Below are 21,312 nucleotides of genomic sequence, written 5' to 3' on the forward strand. Positions count from 1 at the left end.
AAAAAAGTTAAAGTCTATAAATGGCGGATCCGTTTTTGCCAATGCATTTTTTCATTGTGATCAAAATCCTGATCAGGATTCAAATGTAATCAGTTTTCACACGTTTTTCCGGATCCGGCGGGCAGTTCCGGTGTCGGAATTGAACGCCGGATTCAAACGCTAGTGTCAAAGTAGCCTTAATGGAACTGATTTTCAGATGCTTTCTACAGGTTTTACATATGTAGTGTCTACCTCCTCGTTACACACTAACGCAGAGAGGCTGGTTTTTGTGGCTTGAGCTGACTTTTCCACAGGTCTCTGGCTTATTGGGCGTGCAGGAGCTAAAAAGCGCAAGTTAGCTACTCTTGCTCCAGACATTCTCTCTCCACTCTAATGTTCAGCAGATCTGCGGCTCTAACTATGGTATGAAGTGGTGTGCCAATCAGCAAGCAACACTCACCTCCACCTGCTAGCTGACTATTCCACTTTATTGTTAGGCTGATTTGCTCACTCTCCAGCTCAGCAGTGTTCCAGACTTTTCTCTCTCCCTACTGTTTGTTACTGACTTTAGGTCTGCCAGACAGGGGAGTACATAGAAATCATCTGAATTGGGCCCCTTAACTATCCACCCCTGGCCCATCCCACCACCTGCTCTGGCTCCTCCCCTGTCACCCCCTGTTGTCTTTCTATTGACCCAGAGAATGAAGGGCACAGGTCAGTTTTGCCACAAAAGGAATGTCGTAGGAGCAAAACCTGTAAAACGGTGGAGGAATTGCGTTTTCCCCCCAATTCCACCCCATATGCCCGGCACCGCATGCCTGGGGGAAGGGGGTGCAGCCAATAGCAGGCCGCAAAGGAAATTAGCCTTCCTAGCGTCACCCGCAATGCTAGGTAGGCTTGTTCCCATCGTGGCCTGCTATTAACTGCCCCCACGTCGTTGGATGGTTTCAATTGCGCGATGGGGGGGATGCAGTGGCCGCTGTGCGGGCATCAGCAAAGCAGGTGTCGCGGAGCAGGCTAAGTTTTTCCTGTATGAGGTGCTGGGCATTTTAGGGCGTATTATAGGGGTTGGATAACCCCTTTAACTCCTTACTGCCTATCCACCACCCAACACCCTCCAAACAGAGCAAGGTGACTGACTGACTGAGTGGGTATGTGCTGCTGGACACACTGTCTTCTATCAGAAAGCACAGTTCATGAGGGAAAGCACACTGTCCTGAGTACTCTATGAGCCTACAACCCCGCAGGCAGGAACTCTGCTTGCTGCTGCCCTCACCCCCATCAAAATCCCCTCATGAACTTTTTTTTTAACTCAAGTCACTGGCACTGCTCGGGCGGCTCAGCTGTGGGCAGGTGTAGCATACGACAGGGGCAGCCGGCAAGTAGTGTTTGAGCCTGCTGCACTGCTCCTGCTTCCAGAGATTCATTGCTTTGCACTGCTAAATGCTGATTGGCCAGTATGCAGCGCAGCAGTGCCCAAGCCAAGAAGAGAGACCGCTAATCACTATGATTCCTGTGCCTGGGAGCTGGATGGACTGGTCATCCAGGGAGTGTTGGGACATTGGTGGCGTGTGCTGCCTATGTGCATACAATGGGGGGACAGGGGTTTCTGGGGGGGGGGCCTGACTGAGCATAGAGGAAGCAAGCAGGGCCCGGCCAGGATGGAACAGAAGACAAGTGGGCGGGCTGCCTCAATGCAAAATAAGGATAACTTTACAGCAGTTATGTACTATAAACTGACTGAGCCTGCAGATGTAGGGGGCGGGACCTACCAGGCGCTCTGGGCCCTCCCATGCAACAGGCCCCATAGCAGCTTTGTGTTCTGCCTATATTGGCGGTACACAACTGATTACTAGGTATGTGCTATTTATCCTCTTACAATCGTGTGCTCTGTAGTAATGCTGTTCGACAACCAGCATATTATCTAACAGCATTACTACAGTTGGCCACAGGTGGCAGCATAACCTTAGTGCTGTTTACAACATACACATATATATATATATATATATATATATATATAGTGCCAGGGGTGGATTGGGAACTTAAAGTGGCCCTGGAAAAAAAAAAAACTAAAAGTGGCCCAATTTTGTAGGTGGGTCCAAACTGACATAAGAAAGGCCAACACAAGTAAGCAGAGACAACCAAGGTAGGCAGGGCCTGCAATACCGTAGTGCAGCTCAGAATACTGCCCCAGTAAAACCAAATACCACAGGACAGCACAAAATACTGCCACCCTATGCCACAGTATTCAACTGTATCGCCGTCATGAGGATGATAATACAGTTGAGTTTAGGAGGGCATCTGCGACCGTTGAGCATCAGATTATGATGCACCTGGTCTGCAGCCATCAAGAGGGCTTGACTGGCCCCCTGAGCATCGGCACACTGGGAAATTTCCCTGTAGGTTCTATGGTCAATCCGCGCCAGTACAGTGCAGTAATTCATTTGTATCACAATCCAATCTCTCTTTTTCACTTGACTCCTCATCACATACCACTGATTTACATACACCAAGTTCTGCTAAAAGAAGCTTCAAGTTTTGCAAACATTTTTATAGATGCTATTGAGGAAGAAATATGTGAGGAAATGGTACAGATTATTGATGCTATTTTTTTAGCATTGGGATCAGTGAAGAGGAGCTTAAAATATTTGTTAATTTTTGTAAACAATTTTCATCCACATATTGAGTTTACACCAGAATGGATTGAGGTTATGATCAGCTTTGGAAAGTTAGGATTTTCAGGTAAATGAACGATTTGGACTGACATTGTATAAAAGTCTACTGATCGCAACCCTTTATTGTGGTATGATATCTTTCATGTGCTGCATGTCTTTAGGAGGTTGCCTAAAAGTCATAATATGGAGAAGGTAAAGGAAAATCCAGTGGAGCTGTATGTATCGGTGTCAGGAAGGATCCTTGGGACAGGTTTTAATTGAAGTAGGAACAACACGTTACGGTGGAGAATTGGCCCCTTTCTTCAAATTCAAACTCAAGTCAGATTATGAACTTTTACGGAATCTCTAGTACATTTAAGCTGTATGAGACTAATACTACGTCCATTTATGTAAAAAAAAAATCATTCACGGATTATAAACATAGACAAAATAATGGAAAGTAAATGACTGAGGACAGTTTGGGTTTGTTAGTACATATGATTAGCATAGTGTTAAATATTAAGCATAGGTTATGTGAAGTTAAACAGGAAAAAAAACATGAGTCTTTTTTTAAATTAAAGTTACATTTAAGAAAAGTAGATGTTGCATCGACGGTGACACATAGACAAACATGGTTAAAAACAATAAAAAAGCATGTTTCCACATTTAAATGGCAAGCATTGCAATGCTATAATTAAAAGTGACTGTGAACACCATCCCCTCAGTGGTAAGAAGATTCTTGTAAAATAGTTTTATATTTATGATACAAAATTGGTAATTTGTGTCTAAGATATGGAGAAGGGGACTGAGGAGGTGATATGTAGATCATAACACCAAGCCAGTGTTACCGTCATCATGTTGCCTGGTGTTTAAGCACTATCAAACATACAGGAGATACGGCACTACATACCTATTATATCCAGCGATGTCTTCTCTGATGTAGACATTCTCTTTCCTCAACTTCTCCATCCAGACAAGGCCACAATGCCAAACTTATTATGCAAACTTTGCTTTTTCTCATGCAAACTTTGTTTTTAATCACTGATTAACCCTTGAAATGTCTCAATGTAACTGTCAGACACCACGATCAGTTTAATTGTGCCCAGTACATCCGATGGAATGTGATTTGTCACAGAGTAATTTGTAACTAATTGTTCTGCCCAGCAGGGTTTGAGAATCATTACAGAACACGTCTGCATCAGTCTTGGTATTTCTAAAGTGTTTAGTGTGGTTATAACACCATCTAGTTGTGTTAAGTTGTATTATAGGTTGTTTTTCCTGTTATAAGGACTACTGCATTGTGGGTGGTGCACTGCATTTTGGGAGTACAAAGCATTCTGGGAAAGAGAAGTCTCTAGTTTCCTGGACACCGTTAAGAGCTGTACTTTTGCACATTTCCTTCTCAAACTCCACCATCCTTGCAAAATCATATCTGGTGAGAGATCTACCTTTGTTTCAGGGACACGATGTTATGCAGAGCTGTTCAGTTAGTTGTAATTGTTACTCAGGAAGTTATTATTACTGTTAGCTATCCATGCAATCATATGTACAGGCAGCCATTTTACCATGTGCCTTCACTGTTAATGTAATGTATTAGTACATGCTATTCCATGCTTAATACTTATACATGCTGTTTGTATTCTTGTAGTTTTACCATTACAACCGCTCACAAACAAACACCGCGCAGAGAGTGCAACCTGTTGACCAATAGACAAGTTAGACTACAAAGAACAGTCCTCTTATTGGAAGACAGGAATGGTTTCTGCTGAATGTCAGACTGCACACTGTGTGTACGCGTAAGAAGACAGAACACAAATTGAATTTCTTTGAGAACTTGGCAAAGCAGCCTAATCAAATTTATGATAACTTTGCTTATCTCTAATGATCGCCACTGCTGGTCGGTCACTCTAGGAGGTCTTTTATAGTCTTGGACACCTTTAATCCCTCTGAGTTGGAGAGACCAAGACCCTCCTATGATTGCAAAATGGTGGTTGAAGGTGGATCAGCTTTTCTGCCTTGAAGAGCTCCACAGTTGGGAGACAAACGCTAGGCACAAATTCCTGAAAATATGGGGCCCCTGAATGACCTATAATAATTATTGACACTTGTTCACCCACTCTCATGGGCGGTATCTTATGACAAGACCCAACCCTTCACTCTTTGACTTCTTGAAAGCCTCCCCTACATATGGCATCTCTGTCTTCTCTATGATCCTATTCTAGGTGTAATCCTGCAAATTTATTTCAGGTGCTCCAGTGTTCTTCCATGTGGACACTAAAATGTTGTCATGTCTAAGGGCCCTGATTGGTCTCCTATAGGGATGAGCGAATCGACTTCAGATGAAACATCCGAAGTCGATTCGCATAATACTTTGTTTGAGTACTGTACGAAGCGAGCGCTCCGTACAGTATTAGAATGTATTGTCTCCTATAAGTGTAAGTTATTACTTTGCGAAGTCTCGCAAGACTTTGCATAATAACTTCATGAATCAATTTCTGCTGTAAAAAAACATCTCAGGAACTCAGGTTCTGTTCCAAGCTATTACTTCTCAACGTAATAACTTCAGCTCATAGAAGCCAATGTATTCTAAAACTGACCAGAGCTCCGCACAGTATTCAAAAAAGTATTATGCGAATTGACTTTGGATGTTTCCTCCGAAGTCGATTCGCTCATCCCTAGTCTCCTACATACTATGTGGACGAGCGTATCCCGTGCAAAATCTCGCGCACGATGATGTATGACGTCACCACGCCAGCCGACGTGACATCACGCGCCGCGTAAGATTTCACACAGGGTCTTCAAGCAAGATGGCCGTGGTGGCCTCTTCACACTCAAATAAATCAGGTAAGTATGATTTTTTTATTTTTACCACCATTTCAAGGAAAATCGATTCATTACCACGAAGCACTAGGAAATTTGTTTCAAAGTCCACTTTGTGAACTTTGATCCACTCAAAACTAATGGTAACACCTTAATAGTCATTTCAGATGGTGCGAGCAGCAAAAAAAAACAGCATCTGAGATGTTCAATGATGGGGGACCGCACAATCACTGTTCCCTGTCATTGCACTTGCTTTTTTTTTGTAAAATGTTTTTGGTACTGTGTCTCCTGTCTGGTTCTGATCTTGGCTTGGCTATTTGACTTCCCTCTTGATTTGTATACCTTCTTGATTGTCTCTTGATTTGTTACTGTATCATCCTCCTGGTTCTGACCCATTCCTGTATGACTCTGCTTTGGTTTAGTTTTGTTTCTGTGTTTCATCTGTCTTGCACCTTAGTAGGGTAGGGAACATCGACTAATTGTGGACTTGACTGCTGTAACAGGTGACCACACAAAGTGTACATTCTGAGGGGTCATGAAAACAACAGAGTTTTGCTCCCTGTCAAATCATTAATTTCAGCACCAGTTGGTATGATCACACGGCAAAATCTGTGGCAAAAAAAACTGTAGCAGTTTCAGAGTTTTACAAACTTTTTTGAAGTGTTCTTAGTTGAGGTTTTTCTGCTTCCCCATTGACTTCTATGAAATCCACAATCAAATCTGCTTCAAAGAAGTAACATGTCACTTCTCAAGCTTTTTCAAATCAGCTACTGAAAAAACCTCTACCACTTTTACAGTGTGTGCACAGTTTTTACATTAGTCAAAGAGGAAGTATGACAGCGGAGCGAGGCGCAGACGTAGCGCAGTGGAAATTGACTGGAAGGGGGAAGTGTCCAGGCAGGTTAGGGTTAATATGGATTAGGAAAGGGGGAGTGTTATTGGGGAGGGTCTGTGGGGGTGGCAGGGAATTCGCGCGCAGTATATTAGGCTAGGGTTAGGGGCGGGAACGGCACCAGTGTCCGTTGCGCTCAGGCGAGTTGGGATAGTGCAGTGTTATGGCGTCTCTGGATGATTTAATGGCGGCGGTGCGGGCAGCGGCCGAACAGCATGGTTCGGCTTGGCTGGTGAGTAGTTTGCAGGCCGCAGCGGGGGCTCCTAGCGTGCCTCCGGTTGCGGCAGGGGGAAGGTTGAGGGCTAGGAGGTCGGTGCCGCCTGCGCGTCTGAGCCCGGAGGCGACCCCTCGGGCCCGGCGGCGTTTGAGGAGCCCTTCAGGGGACCCTCCGCTGCGATCGGCTGGGGTGGCAAGTGTTCCTGCCAGCCGGCGCAGTGGGAGGACTTCGGTGCAGCGTGGTGCGCTTGCTGTGGAGGCGAGGGTTAGTGCCCAGCGGGTGTCCCGGTGGGGGTGCGCGGCGGTCCTGTGGTTCGGCGCGATGTGCGGGGGGGGCGGCCGGGCTGATAGTGGGTCCGGCAGCGGTGGGGGAGGCCGGCCTGATGCGGCTGCGCTGGTGGCTGGTGCGGGCCTGGTGGTCGGCGGATCCCAAGTGGCTCAGCGGGCAGAGCAGCGGGCTGTGTGTGTGACCGGCGGCAGCAGCAGCGAGGGGAGACATGCGGATGCGGCTTCACTTACCTCCGGTGGTGGCCAGGCGGCTGGGGATGATTGCAGGAGGCTGAGAGCGGCATCCAGGTCCGGGTCTGAGGGACGGCGGCAGGCTTCTGAAGTGCAGTCTCGTCGGAGGGTGCAGGAACATCGCCACCTGCTGGTAGGTATGCGCTATCAGGCAGCAGTGAGGGGAATGAGGAGGTGCTGCCACCTGCTGGTCAGTCCTCGGCACCAGGCAGAGGGATGAGGAGGTCTTCTATGTCGCCACCTGCTGGTCGATCCTTGGTATCAGGCAGTGGTCTGAGGAGTGATGCCATGCTGCCACCTGCTGGTCGGTCCTCTGTGCCAGGCAGAAGTTTGCGGAGTGATGCGCTGGTCGGCGGGTTGGACTTCGTTCCGCCCACGGTGCAGCACGTTAACGTTTTTTCTGCAGGATTGCAAGTTGCGGCTCGCAGTGGGCAGGCTGTGGAGCTGGGGCGGGATGTCCTTGGATCGGGAGTTTCGCAGCGGCCACTTGACGGTGGGTCGGCGTGCAGGGAGTTGGCGTCAGCGCAACCACGCCACGTGGATTCTGGCGGGGGTTTCTCAGCCGATCGGTCGTTGGAGGAAGGAGAAGTCAGCCAGGAGGCGTGGGAGTTCGGTGGTCGGATGGATGATGCGGACGGCGCGTGTCCCTCGACGTCCAGGTCCTCGGCTGGGTCGACGCAGAGAGGATCATCGGTGAGGTCGGCGGCTGCTGGGAGGATGCCCCAGGGACGGCCAGGTGAGGGGACGTCGTGTCCGGTTCCTGTTGGGGGGGGTGGGACTTCGGTGCCAGGGGAGGAGGGGTTGGCTCATGAATTGTTGACGGGTATGTGGTCGTTATTGTCGCGGTGGAAGACCGGGGCGGGGTCGTCTCCGGCCGCCGTTTGGGCTGCTGCGCCGGCGGTTGGGGAGGGTGTGCGTTTCAGTGGGGCGGGAGTTGGTGACACCCCTGTCGTGGGGGCAGGGTCTGCGGTGGTTGAGGCTGCCGGAGTGGAGGCAGTAAGGGGGCTGCCGTGGACGAGGTTCGGTTGGCGGATGCTGCGAAAGGGGAGGTATATGTGTGCTTCGAGGGGCCGTTGGGGGCCCATTTGAAGAGTGATGTCAGGGAGAGGATTTGGAAGGACGAGTATGTCGAGATATTCTCGTTACTTCCTTTGGACAAATTTAACTTGGATAGGGGAAAGCCGGATGAGAGTAAAAAGGAGGAGGAGGAGAAGCGGAGGTACAGGTTGATTCCGCGTACGTTTTTTAATTGGCTGCAGGCTTTTGCTATTTTTGCCAGTGTGGTGGGGGAAAAGGCGCCTGAGCACTGTTCGGCCCTTTTTTGCTATATGGATGCCATAGGGGAAGCGTATCGGACCTATGGTGGGGTGGCGTGGCTCAGGTACGATGAGCAGTTTCGCCAGAGGAAGGCGGTTAGGCCTAGTATTCGTTGGGACCATAAGGACATTGGTCTGTGGATGCGGTTGATGGCGGCGCCAAAAGGGGCTAGCCAGCCCTTTCGTGGGGCGGCCGGGGGTCCCTCGGCGTCCGAAGCGGCTGGAGGAAGCAAGAGGGGATGTTGCTGGCAGTTCAATGAGGGACACTGCAAGTACCTGTCGGAGTGCCGTTTCAAACATGAGTGCTCCGGTTGTGGGGGCGCCCATAGTTTTGCGCGGTGTTTCAAGCGCGGTAGAGGGAGGGGATTGGAGGTTACGCAGAAGAGGGGTGACCCCGGTGAGGGTGGACGTGATGGAGCCGTTTCTAGAGAGCTATCCAAATAGGGAGGCGGCGGCAGTGTTGTTGGCCGGTTTTCGGGACGGTTTTCGGATTCCGTGCACAGCGGTGGGTTCGGTGGTTGCGACGCGTAATTTAGCTTCCGCGTTGCAGCGTCCTGAGGTTGTGTCTGATAAGATTGCGAAGGAGGTGGCTGCCGGTAGGGTGGTGGGCCCCTTTGTGGACTGTCCTTTGCCGGATTTGTGGGTTTCGCCTTTAGGCGTAGTCCCTAAGAAGGAACCTAACAAATTTCGACTTATTCACAACTTGTCTTACCCGGCTGGGGGTTCCGTGAATGACGGAATTGATGAGGTTTTGTGCTCCGTGTCGTATACGTCATTTGACGAGGCGATTAGGTGGGTGCGGCGTTTTGGGCAAGGGACATTGTTGGCTAAGACTGATATTGAGGCGGCGTTTCGCCTGTTGCCGATTCATCCGGATAGTTTTCGTTTGCTTGGTTTTAAGTGGGAGGGGCGGTTTTTTGTGGATTGTTGCTTACCCATGGGGTGTGCGATTTCGTGTTCGTTGTTTGAAATGTTTAGTTCTTTTTTGGAGTGGGTGGTGCGGCGAGAGGCGGGATGGAGTTCAGTGTTGCATTACCTGGACGATTTTTTGTTTTTAGGCCCGGCGGGGTCAAGGGTGTGCTCAGTGTTGTTGCATACCATGGAGCGGGTGGCGGAGAGATTTGGGGTTCCGTTAGCGAGGGAGAAGACGGAGGGTCCATCTACAACTGTGAAGTTTTTGGGGATCGTGATTGATAGTGTGGCTATGGAGTGTAGGCTGCCCGAGGATAAGGTGGTTGATTTATGTAGTGAGGTTGGTTTTTTGCGTAAGGCGAGGAAGGTGCGGCTCCGGCGGGTGCAGTCGGTTTTGGGCAAATTGAACTTTGCTTGTAGGATTTTGCCCATGGGGCGGGTTTTTTGTAGGCGTTTGTCCAGGGCCACGGCGGGTGTGAAGGCTCCCTTTCATTTTGTGCGGTTGGGGGGTGAGGTGTGTGCGGATTTGGAAGTGTGGGAGCGTTTTTTGAGGGAATTTAATGGTCGTTCTGTTTGGATGGAGGCGCCCGTTTCGAATGTTGATTTGGAATTGTTACGGACGCGTCGGGGTCATGTGGTTATGGTGCCTTTTGTCAGGGGCAGTGGAGTGCGGGGGCTTGGCCGGAGGAATGGAGGGTTGCTGGCTTGCTTGGGAATCTGGCTTTGTTGGAGTTGTTCCCTATAGTTTTGGCCACTGAGTTGTGGGGAGAGTTGTTGAGGAACAAGCGGGTGCGTTTTTGTTGTGACAATTTGGGGGTGGTGCAGGCGGTGAATAGTCAGTCGGCCAATTCCCCACCAGTGGTGCGGTTGCTTCGGCACCTGGTTCTGACCGGTTTGAGGTTGAATGCGTGTTCGTGGCGGTGCATGTTCCTGGTGTTGATAATTGCATAGCTGACGCTCTTTCTCGTTTCCAGTGGGATCGTTTTCCGCAGTCTGGTTCCGGGCGCGGAAGTGACGGGTTTGCCGTGTCCTCAGTGGCTCTGGAGCGTGGCCTTGGGGTCTCGTTAGACCTGATTCAGCGGTCCGTGAGTAGCAGTACGTGGTCGGCTTATTCTTCCGTGTGGTCTCAGTGGGAACGTTTGATAGAGCAGGTGGGGGGGTGCGAGGGGGTTGATGATTTTCATTCGTTGCTGGTTTATTTTGTGGGTGTGTCGTTTAGTGCGGGTTTGTCGTTTTCGGCGGCGGCAAAACAGGGTGGCGGCGGTGGCTTTTTGGTTGAAGTTGCGGGGCATGGCGGATGTTTCCAGGAGTTTTTTGGTGCGGCAGGCTTTGAAGGGGTATCGTCGTAGTGGGGTTCGGAAGGATGGCCGTCGTCCGGTTTCTTTTCAGGTGTTGCAGTCGTTGTGGGACCGGGCGGAGGCGGTGTGTAAGTCCTGGTATGAGGTGTGTTTGTTTCGGGCGGCGTTTTCTTTGGCTTTCTTTGGGGCTTTTCGGGTCTCGGAACTGGTGGCTGGCAGTCGAGTGAGTGGCGGTGGTTTGCTGCGGGAGGATGTGAGTGTTGGTGAGGCTGGATTGCGGTGTAGGTTGCGTAGGTCCAAGACGGACCAGGTGGGTAAAGGGGTGTGCGTTTGGTTGCGGCCTCTGCCGGGGTCAGTGTTGTGCCCTGTGCGGTGTTTGGAGATTTTTCTGGCGGTCCGGCCGGACGGGCCGGCTTCGTTGCTGGTTCATGTGGACGGTTCGGCTTTGTCTCGTTATCAATTTATTGCGGTTTCCGACAATGTTTGACAGCGGCGGGTTATGAGGCAAGTGGGTTTGCGTCTCATTCATTTCGTATTGGGCGGCGACTGAAGCAGCTAGATGGGGTTTGGGGGACGAGGCATTAGGAGGATTGGCAGGTGGGAGTCCGCTTGCTTTCGTTCCTATATTCGTCCTCATAGTATAAGGTCGGTGGGTGGGGGTGTGTTGATTGCATGTAAGTTGTTAGTGTGGTTTGGGTGCTAATTTCTTTGTTTGTTTGCAGGTTCGCCTTCTTGTTTGGCCTGGATTTGGGCCATTCTTATGTGTATTGGGGAGCGTTGAGAGCGGACGTGCGGAGGAACGGGCGGCAGTTGGGGTTCCGGCCGGAGGACTTGCAGGTCCGGTGGATTGGCGTGCGGGGTATGCTGTGGGGGGCGTGTGTTGCCGGTATTCCATGAGTATGCTTCCCTGGATAGGTGCCCTGACATTGTGGTTCTGCATGTGGGCGGAACGATTTGGGCGTTCGCCGCTCGAGGGATGTCATACGTGATGTGAAGTTGGATTTGCTGCGTTTGGCTGAGGAGTTCCCGGATTTGCTGGTCGTGTGGTCTGATGTGGTGGCAAGGAGTTCATGGCATTTTGCGAGGTCCGTGGATCGCATTAACAAGGCGCGTGCGAAGGTGAACAAGGAGGTGGGGCGCTTTTGTGCGGCGGCAGGGCGGTTTTGGTGGTGCGTCACCGGGAATTGGAGGTTGCGTCACCTCAATTCCTCAGGGCTGATGGGGTTCATGTTAATGAGATTGGGATGGACTTGTGGGCGCTGGGGCTTCAGGAGGGTTTGGAGTCAGCGTTCAGGGTTGGAAGGACGTCCATAGGTGAGGTGTCTCCTATGTGCGTCGATGGCAGGTTAACGGGGGGTCCTGGAAGGCAATTCTACGTTTTATTAGGTGCATGACACGTTGGAGCGTGCATCTTATGTGGTTTGGTAAGCTGAAAGCTGGGGGGCTCCTGTTGGTCTAAAAGGCCTACAGGGGTAGAGGAAGATATGGATTCTGGAGGATTCGGTGCCCTTGGGTCGGAGAGTGCGGCCGAGGGTAAAAGGATAAGATGTGAGGAGTGAAGATAGCAGCTTCCTTGGGTTGCCTTCTAGGATCCTTCCGCAAAGGGATTGTTGGACATTGTACTGTTGATGTTTGCATATATGTATATCTCATGTTTAGGGATGAGCGAACTCGAACTGTATAGTTCGGGTTCGTACCGAATTTTGGGGTGTCCGTGACACGGACCCGAACCGGACATTTTCGTAAAAGTCCGGGTTCGGGTTCGGTGTTCGTCGCTTTCTTGGCGCTTTTGTGACGCTTTCTTGGCGCTTTTTGAAAGGCTGCAAAGCAGCCAATCAACAAGCGTCATAACTACTTGCCCAAGAGGCCATCACAGCCATGCCTACTATTGGCATGGCTGTGATTGGCCAGAGCACCATGTGACCCAGCCTCTATTTAAGCTGGAGTCACATAGCGCCGCCCGTCACTCTGCTCTGATTAGCGTAGGGAGAGGTTGCGGCTGCGACAGTAGGGCGAGATTAGGCAGATTAACTCCTCCAAAGGACTTGATTAACTGATCGATCTGCAGCTGTGGATCATTGAGCTGCTGATCCTCAATTGCTCACTGTTTTTAGGCTGCCCAGACCGTTTGTCAGTCACATTTTTCTGGGGTGATCGGCGGCCATTTTGTGTCTTGTGGTGCGCCAGCACAAGCTGCGACCAAGTGCATTTAACCCTCAATGGTGTGGTGTTGTTTTTGGCTAAAGCCTACCTCAGGGTGAAGCTGTCACAACCAAGTGCATTTAACCAGCAATAGTCTGTTCATTTTTGGCCATATACAAATCAGGGCAAGCTGCGCCTGTCACCAAGTGCATTTAACCCTCAATGGTGTGGTTGTTTTTTGGCTAAAGCCTACATCAGGGTGAAGCTGTCACACCAAGTGCATTTAACCAGCAATAGTCTGTTCATTTTTTGGCCATATACAAAATCAGGGGCAAGCTGCGCCTGTCACCAAGTGCATTTAACCCTCAATGGTGTGGTTGTTTTTGGCTAAAGCCTACATCAGGGTGAAGCTGTCACACCAAGTGCATTTAACCAGCAATAGTCTGTTCATTTTTTGGCCATATACAAAATCAGGGGCAAGCTGCGCCTGTCACCAAGTGCATTTAACCCTCAATGGTGTGGTTGTTTTCTGGCTAAAGCCTACATCAGGGTGAAGCTGTCACACCAAGTGCATTTAACCAGCAATAGTCTGTTTATTTTTTGGCCATATACTACATCAGGGGCAAGCTGCGCCCCGTCACCAAGTGCATTTAACCCTCAGTAGTGTGGTTGGTCAAGCTGTGACACCAAGTGCATTTAACCAGCAATAGTCTGTTCATTTTTTGGCCATATACTACATCAGGGGCAAGCTGCGCCCGTCACCAAGTGCATTTAACCAGCAATAGTGTGGTTATTTTTTGGCCATATCCCAGTCTAATTCTGTCACTAAATCCATACCGGTGACCCAGCGCCTAAATACTAGGCCTCAAATTTAATTCCCTCTAAATCTCTCGTTACCCACCGCTGTACTGTTGTTGCTGGGCAAGATATTTAGTGTCCGTCAAAGCACCTTTTTTGTTCTGGGTTGAAGTACAATTCCCAATTAGCAATTTCATAATTTAGTGGTTTCTGCTATATCAGAGCTATTTGAAATCTATCCCTAAAAGGGTATATAATATTGAAGGTGCACATAGGGTCATTCAGAATAACTTCACACACACCCGCTACTGTGTATTTCCAAGTCTAATTCTGTCACTAAATCCATACCGGTGACCCAGCGCCTAAATACTAGGCCTCAAATTTAATTCCCTCTAAATCTCTCGTTACCCACCGCTGTACTGTTGTTGCTGGGCAAGATATTTAGTGTCCGTCAAAGCACATTTTTTGTTCTGGGTTGAAGTACAATTCCCAATTTAGCAATTTCATAATTTAGTGGTTTCTGCTATATCAGAGCTATTGAAATCTATCCCTAAAAGGGTATATAATATTCAAGGTGCACATTGGGTCATTCAGAATAACTTCACACACACACGTTTCTGTGCATTTCCAAGTCTAATTCTGTCACTAAATCCATACCGGTCACCCAGCGCCTAAATACTAGGCCTCAAACGCAGCCGCCTGTCTACAGCCAATGTGGACAAGCTGACGTTCATAAAAATGAACCAGGCATGGATCCCACAGGATCTGTCCGTCCCTTGTCCAGATTAGACATTAACTACCTCCCCTTAACCATATATTATTGGACTCCAGGGCACTTCCTCATTCAATCCTATTTTTATTTTCATTTTACCATTATATTGCGAGGCTACCCAAAGTTGAATGAACCTCTCCTCTGTCTGGGTGCCGGGGCCTAAATATATGCCAATGGACTGTTCCAATGTTGGGTGATGTGAAGCCTGATTCTCTGCTATGACATGCAGACTGATTCTCTGCTGACATGAAGCCAGATCCTCTGTTACGGGACCTCTCTCCTCTGCCTGGGTGCTGGGCCTAAATTTATGAAATGGACTCTTACAGTGGTGGGTGACGTGAAGCCTGATTCTCTGCTATGATATGAAGACTGATTCTCTGCTGACATGAAGCCAGATTGTCTGTTACGGGACCTCTCTCCTCTGCCTGGGTGCTGGGCCTAAATATATGCCAATGGACTGTTGCAGTGGTGGCTGACGTGAAGCCTCATTCTCTGCTATGACATGCAGACTGATTCTCTGCTGACATGAAGCCAGATTGTCTGTTACGGGACCTCTCTCCTCTGCCTGGGTGCTGGGTAGTGTTGAGCGCGAATATTCGAAAAGCAAATTTTTTTCGCGAATATCGCAACTTCGCGATTTCGCGAATATTTCGAATATAGTGCTATATATTCGTAAAAACGAATATTCGTTTTTTGTTTTTTCCCCCCCCCACAAAATTACAGTACACATATAATTGATTGTTTCCCAAAGGTCCAACAGCTCAGATCTTACTCACATTGCCTAGAAAGTGATTGAGGCGCGAATCTTCGTAAGGCGATTTTATTAGCGCACATGCGAATATCGGCACGTCCCAGAACAGAGGCAAAGGGCTTTGCATTCATACATTAGTGAATTGAGTTGCGAATCTTCGTAAGGCGATTTTATTAGCGCACATGCGAATATCGGCACGTCCCAGAACAGAGGCAAAGGGCTTTGCATTCATACATTAGTGAATTGAGTTGCGAATCTTCGTAAGGCGATTTTATTAGCGCACATGCGAATATCGGCACGTCCCAGAACAGAGGCAAAGGGCTTTGCATTCATACATTAGTGAATTGAGTTGCGAATCTTCGTAAGGCGATTTTATTAGCGCACATGCGAATATCTACACTTGTCCCAGAACAGAGGCAAAGGGCTTTGCATTCATACATTAGTGATTGAATTGAGCTGCGAATCTTCGTAAGGCGATTTTATTAACGCAAATGCAAATATCTACACTTGTCCCCAGAACAGAGAGGCAAAGGCCTGTGCATTCATATAGTATAGCACCATATTCGCGAATACGTAGAACTTCGTAAAATTCGATTTACGAATATTCGTATTTTTTATTTTACTTTCCACCTTACAGATTACATTGATCTGTACTCTGTCAACTACTGTCATCACCCCCCACTGTATCTCGATTGATTCCCAAAAGTCTCACATTCCCTAGAAAGTGATTGAGTTGCGAATCTTCGTAAGGCGATTTTATTAGCGCACATGCGAATATCTACACTTGTCCCAGAACAGAGGCAAAGGGCTTTGCATTCATACATTAGTGATTGAATTGAGCTGCGAATCTTCGTAAGGCGATTTTATTAACGCAAATGCAAATATCTACACTTGTCCCCAGAACAGAGAGGCAAAGGCCTGTGCATTCATATAGTATAGCACCATATTCGCGAATACGTAGAACTTCGTAAAATTTGATTAACGAAAATTCGTATTTTTTATTTTACTTTCCACCTTACAGATTACATTGATCTGTACTCTGTCAACTACTGTCATCACCCCCCACTGTATCTCGATTGATTCCCAAAAGTCTCACATTCCCTAGAAAGTGATTGAGGTGCGAATCTTCGTAAGGCGATTTTATTAGCGCACATGCGAATATCTACACTTGTCCCAGAACAGAGGCAAAGGGCATTGCATTCATACATTAGTGATTGAATTGAGTTGCGAATCTTCGTAAGGCGATTTCATTAGCGCACATGTGAATTTTGCATAGCATATGTATTATGCGATGCGAAAATTCGAATTATCGCATATGCGAAATAATAACGAATTTGAATAATCGCGAATATTTTACGAATATTCTTTCGAATATTCACAAAATTTCGCGAATTCGAATATGGGACATGCCGCTCAACACTAGTGCTGGGCCTAAATTTATGACAATGGACTGTTGCAGTGGTGGGTGACGTGAAGCCTGATTCTCTGCTATGACATGCAGACTGATTCTCTGCTGACATGAAGCCAGATTGTCTGTTACGGGACCTCTCTCCTCTGCCTGGGTGCTGGGCCTAAATATATGCCAATGGACTGTTGCAGTGGTGGCTGACGTGAAGCCTCATTCTCTGCTATGACATGCAGACTAATTCTCTGCTGACATGAAGACAGATTCTCTGTTACGGGACCTCTCTCCTCTGCCTGGGTGCCGGGGCCTAAATATCTGAGAATGGACTGTTCCAGTGGTGGGTGACGGGAAGCCAGATTCTCTGCTATGGAACCTCTCTCCAATTGATTTTGGTTAATTTTTATTTATTTAATTTTTATTTTTATTCATTTCCCTATCCACATTTGTTTGCAGGGGATTTACCTACATGTTGCTGCCTTTTGCAGCCCTCTAGCTCTTTCCTGGGCTGTTTTACAGCCTTTTTAGTGCCGAAAAGTTCGGGTCCCCATTGACTTCAATGGGGTTCGGGTTCGGGACGAAGTTCGGATCGGGTTCGGATCCCGAACCCGAACATTTCCGGGATGTTCGGCCGAACTTCTCGAACCCGAACATCCAGGTGTTCGCTCAACTCTAATCAGGATGTCTTCTGTTCAGTCTTTTTGACTGATCAGGCTTTTCAGAACACCGTAGCATGTTGTATTTTTACCTCCGGCCAAAAATCCTGAACACTTTGACTGAACGCTGGATCAGGCCTTTTTCCCATTGACTTGCATTAACGCCGGATCCGGCGCTGTGTGTTCCGTCAAAACGGATCCAGCTTTTGCATGTTAAACCCGAAAAATATGAAAAAAAAAGTTAAAGTCTATAAATGGCGGATCCGTTTTTGCCAATGCATTTTTTCATTGTGATCAAAATCCTGATCAGGATTCAAATGTAATCAGTTTTCACACGTTTTTCCGGATCCGGCGGGCAGTTCCGGTGTCGGAATTGAACGCCGGATTCAAACGCTAGTGTCAAAGTAGCCTTAATGGAACTGATTTTCAGATGCTTTCTACAGGTTTTACATATGTAGTGTCTACCTCCTCGTTACACACTAACGCAGAGAGGCTGGTTTTTGTGGCTTGAGCTGACTTTTCCACAGGTCTCTGGCTTATTGGGCGTGCAGGAGCTAAAAAGCGCAAGTTAGCTACTCTTGCTCCAGACATTCTCTCTCCACTCTAATGTTCAGCAGATCTGCGGCTCTAACTATGGTATGAAGTGGTGTGCCAATCAGCAAGCAACACTCACCTCCACCTGCTAGCTGACTATTCCACTTTATTGTTAGGCTGATTTGCTCACTCTCCAGCTCAGCAGTGTTCCAGACTTTTCTCTCTCCCTACTGTTTGTTACTGACTTTAGGTCTGCCAGACAGGGGAGTACATAGAAATCATCTGAATTGGGCCCCTTAACTATCCACCCCTGGCCCATCCCACCACCTGCTCTGGCTCCTCCCCTGTCACCCCCTGTTGTCTTTCTATTGACCCAGAGAATGAAGGGCACAGGTCAGTTTTGCCACAAAAGGAATGTCGTAGGAGCAAAACCTGTAAAACGGTGGAGGAATTGCGTTTTCCCCCCAATTCCACCCCATATGCCCGGCACCGCATGCCTGGGGGAAGGGGGTGCAGCCAATAGCAGGCCGCAAAGGAAATTAGCCTTCCTAGCGTCACCCGCAATGCTAGGTAGGCTTGTTCCCATCGTGGCCTGCTATTAACTGCCCCCACGTCGTTGGATGGTTTCAATTGCGCGATGGGGGGGATGCAGTGGCCGCTGTGCGGGCATCAGCAAAGCAGGTGTCGCGGAGCAGGCTAAGTTTTTCCTGTATGAGGTGCTGGGCATTTTAGGGCGTATTATAGGGGTTGGATAACCCCTTTAACTCCTTACTGCCTATCCACCACCCAACACCCTCCAAACAGAGCAAGGTGACTGACTGACTGAGTGGGTATGTGCTGCTGGACACACTGTCTTCTATCAGAAAGCACAGTTCATGAGGGAAAGCACACTGTCCTGAGTACTCTATGAGCCTACAACCCCGCAGGCAGGAACTCTGCTTGCTGCTGCCCTCACCCCCATCAAAAATCCCCTCATGAACTTTTTTTTTAACTCAAGTCACTGGCACTGCTCGGGCGGCTCAGCTGTGGGCAGGTGTAGCATACGACAGGGGCAGCCGGCAAGTAGTGTTTGAGCCTGCTGCACTGCTCCTGCTTCCAGAGATTCATTGCTTTGCACTGCTAAATGCTGATTGGCCAGTATGCAGCGCAGCAGTGCCCAAGCCAAGAAGAGAGACCGCTAATCACTATGATTCCTGTGCCTGGGAGCTGGATGGACTGGTCATCCAGGGAGTGTTGGGACATTGGTGGCGTGTGCTGCCTATGTGCATACAATGGGGGGACAGGGGTTTCTGGGGGGGGGGCCTGACTGAGCATAGAGGAAGCAAGCAGGGCCCGGCCAGGATGGAACAGAAGACAAGTGGGCGGGCTGCCTCAATGCAAAATAAGGATAACTTTACAGCAGTTATGTACTATAAACTGACTGAGCCTGCAGATGTAGGGGGCGGGACCTACCAGGCGCTCTGGGCCCTCCCATGCAACAGGCCCCATAGCAGCTTTGTGTTCTGCCTATATTGGCGGTACACAACTGATACTAGGTATTGCTATTTATCCTCTTACAATCGTGTGCTCTGTAGTAATGCTGTTCGACAACCAGCATATTATCTAACAGCATTACTACAGTTGGCCACAGGTGGCAGCATAACCTTAGTGCTGTTTACAACATACACATATATATATATATATATATATATATATATAGTGCCAGGGGTGGATTGGGAACTTAAAGTGGCCCTGGAAAAAAAAACTAAAAGTGGCCCAATTTTGTAGGTGGGTCCAAACTGACATAAGAAAGGCCAACACAAGTAAGCAGAGACAACCAAGGTAGGCAGGGCCTGCAATACCGTAGTGCAGCTCAGAATACTGCCCCAGTAAAACCAAATACCACAGGACAGCACAAAATACTGCCACCCTATGCCACAGTATTCAACTGTATCGCCGTCATGAGGATGATAATACAGTTGAGTTTAGGAGGGCATCTGCGACCGTTGAGCATCAGATTATGATGCACCTGGTCTGCAGCCATCAAGAGGGCTTGACTGGCCCCCTGAGCATCGGCACACTGGGAAATTTCCCTGTAGGTTCTATGGTCAATCTGCGCCAGTACAGTGCAGTAATTCATTTGTATCACAATCCAATCTCTCTTTTTCACTTGACTCCTCATCACATACCACTGATTTAACATACACCAAGTTCTGCTAAAAGAAGCTTCAAGTTTTGCAAACATTTTTATAGATGCTATTGAGGAAGAAATATGTGAGGAAATGGTACAGATTATTGATGCTATTTTTTTAGCATTGGGATCAGTGAAGAGGAGCTTAAAATATTTGTTAATTTTTGTAAACAATTTTCATCCACATATTGAGTTTACACCAGAATGGATTGAGGTTATGATCAGCTTTTGGAAAGTTAGGATTTTCAGGTAAAATGAACGATTTGGACTGACATTGTATAAAAAGTCTACTGATCGCAACCCTTTATTGTGGTATGATATCTTTCATGTGCTGCATGTCTTTAGGAGGTTGCCTAAAAGTCATAATATGGAGAAGGTAAAGGAAAATCCAGTGGAGCTGTATGTATCGGTGTCAGGAAGGATCCTTGGGACAGGTTTTAATTGAAGTAGGAACAACACGTTACGGTGGAGAATTGGCCCCTTTCTTCAAATTCAAACTCAAGTCAGATTATGAACTTTTACGGAATCTCTAGTACATTTAAGCTGTATGAGACTAATACTACGTCCATTTATGTAAAAAAAAAATCATTCACGGATTATAAACATAGACAAAATAATGGAAAGTAAATGACTGAGGACAGTTTGGGTTTGTTAGTACATATGATTAGCATAGTGTTAAATATTAAGCATAGGTTATGTGAAGTTAAACAGGAAAAAAAACATGAGTCTTTTTTTAAATTAAAGTTACATTTAAGAAAAGTAGATGTTGCATCGACGGTGACACATAGACAAACATGGTTAAAAACAATAAAAAAGCATGTTTCCACATTTAAATGGCAAGCATTGCAATGCTATAATTAAAAGTGACTGTGAACACCATCCCCTCAGTGGTAAGAAGATTCTTGTAAAATAGTTTTATATTTATGATACAAAATTGGTAATTTGTGTCTAAGATATGGAGAAGGGGACTGAGGAGGTGATATGTAGATCATAACACCAAGCCAGTGTTACCGTCATCATGTTGCCTGGTGTTTAAGCACTATCAAACATACAGGAGAATACGGCACTACATACCTATTATATCCAGCGATGTCTTCTCTGATGTAGACATTCTCTTTCCTCAACTTCTCCATCCAGACAAGGCCACAATGCAAACTTATTATGCAAACTTTGCTTTTTCTCATGCAAACTTTGTTTTTAATCACTGATTAACCCTTGAAATGTCTCAATGTAACTGTCAGACACCACGATCAGTTTAATTGTGCCCAGTACATCCGATGGAATGTGATTTGTCACAGAGTAATTTGTAACTAATTGTTCTGCCCAGCAGGGTTTGAGAATCATTACAGAACACGTCTGCATCAGTCTTGGTATTTCTAAAGTGTTTAGTGTGGTTATAACACCATCTAGTTGTGTTAAGTTGTATTATAGGTTGTTTTTCCTGTTATAAGGACTACTGCATTGTGGGTGGTGCACTGCAT

Source organism: Bufo gargarizans, chromosome 7, assembly GCF_014858855.1.
Source record: "Bufo gargarizans isolate SCDJY-AF-19 chromosome 7, ASM1485885v1, whole genome shotgun sequence".
NCBI lineage: Eukaryota > Metazoa > Chordata > Amphibia > Anura > Bufonidae > Bufo > Bufo gargarizans.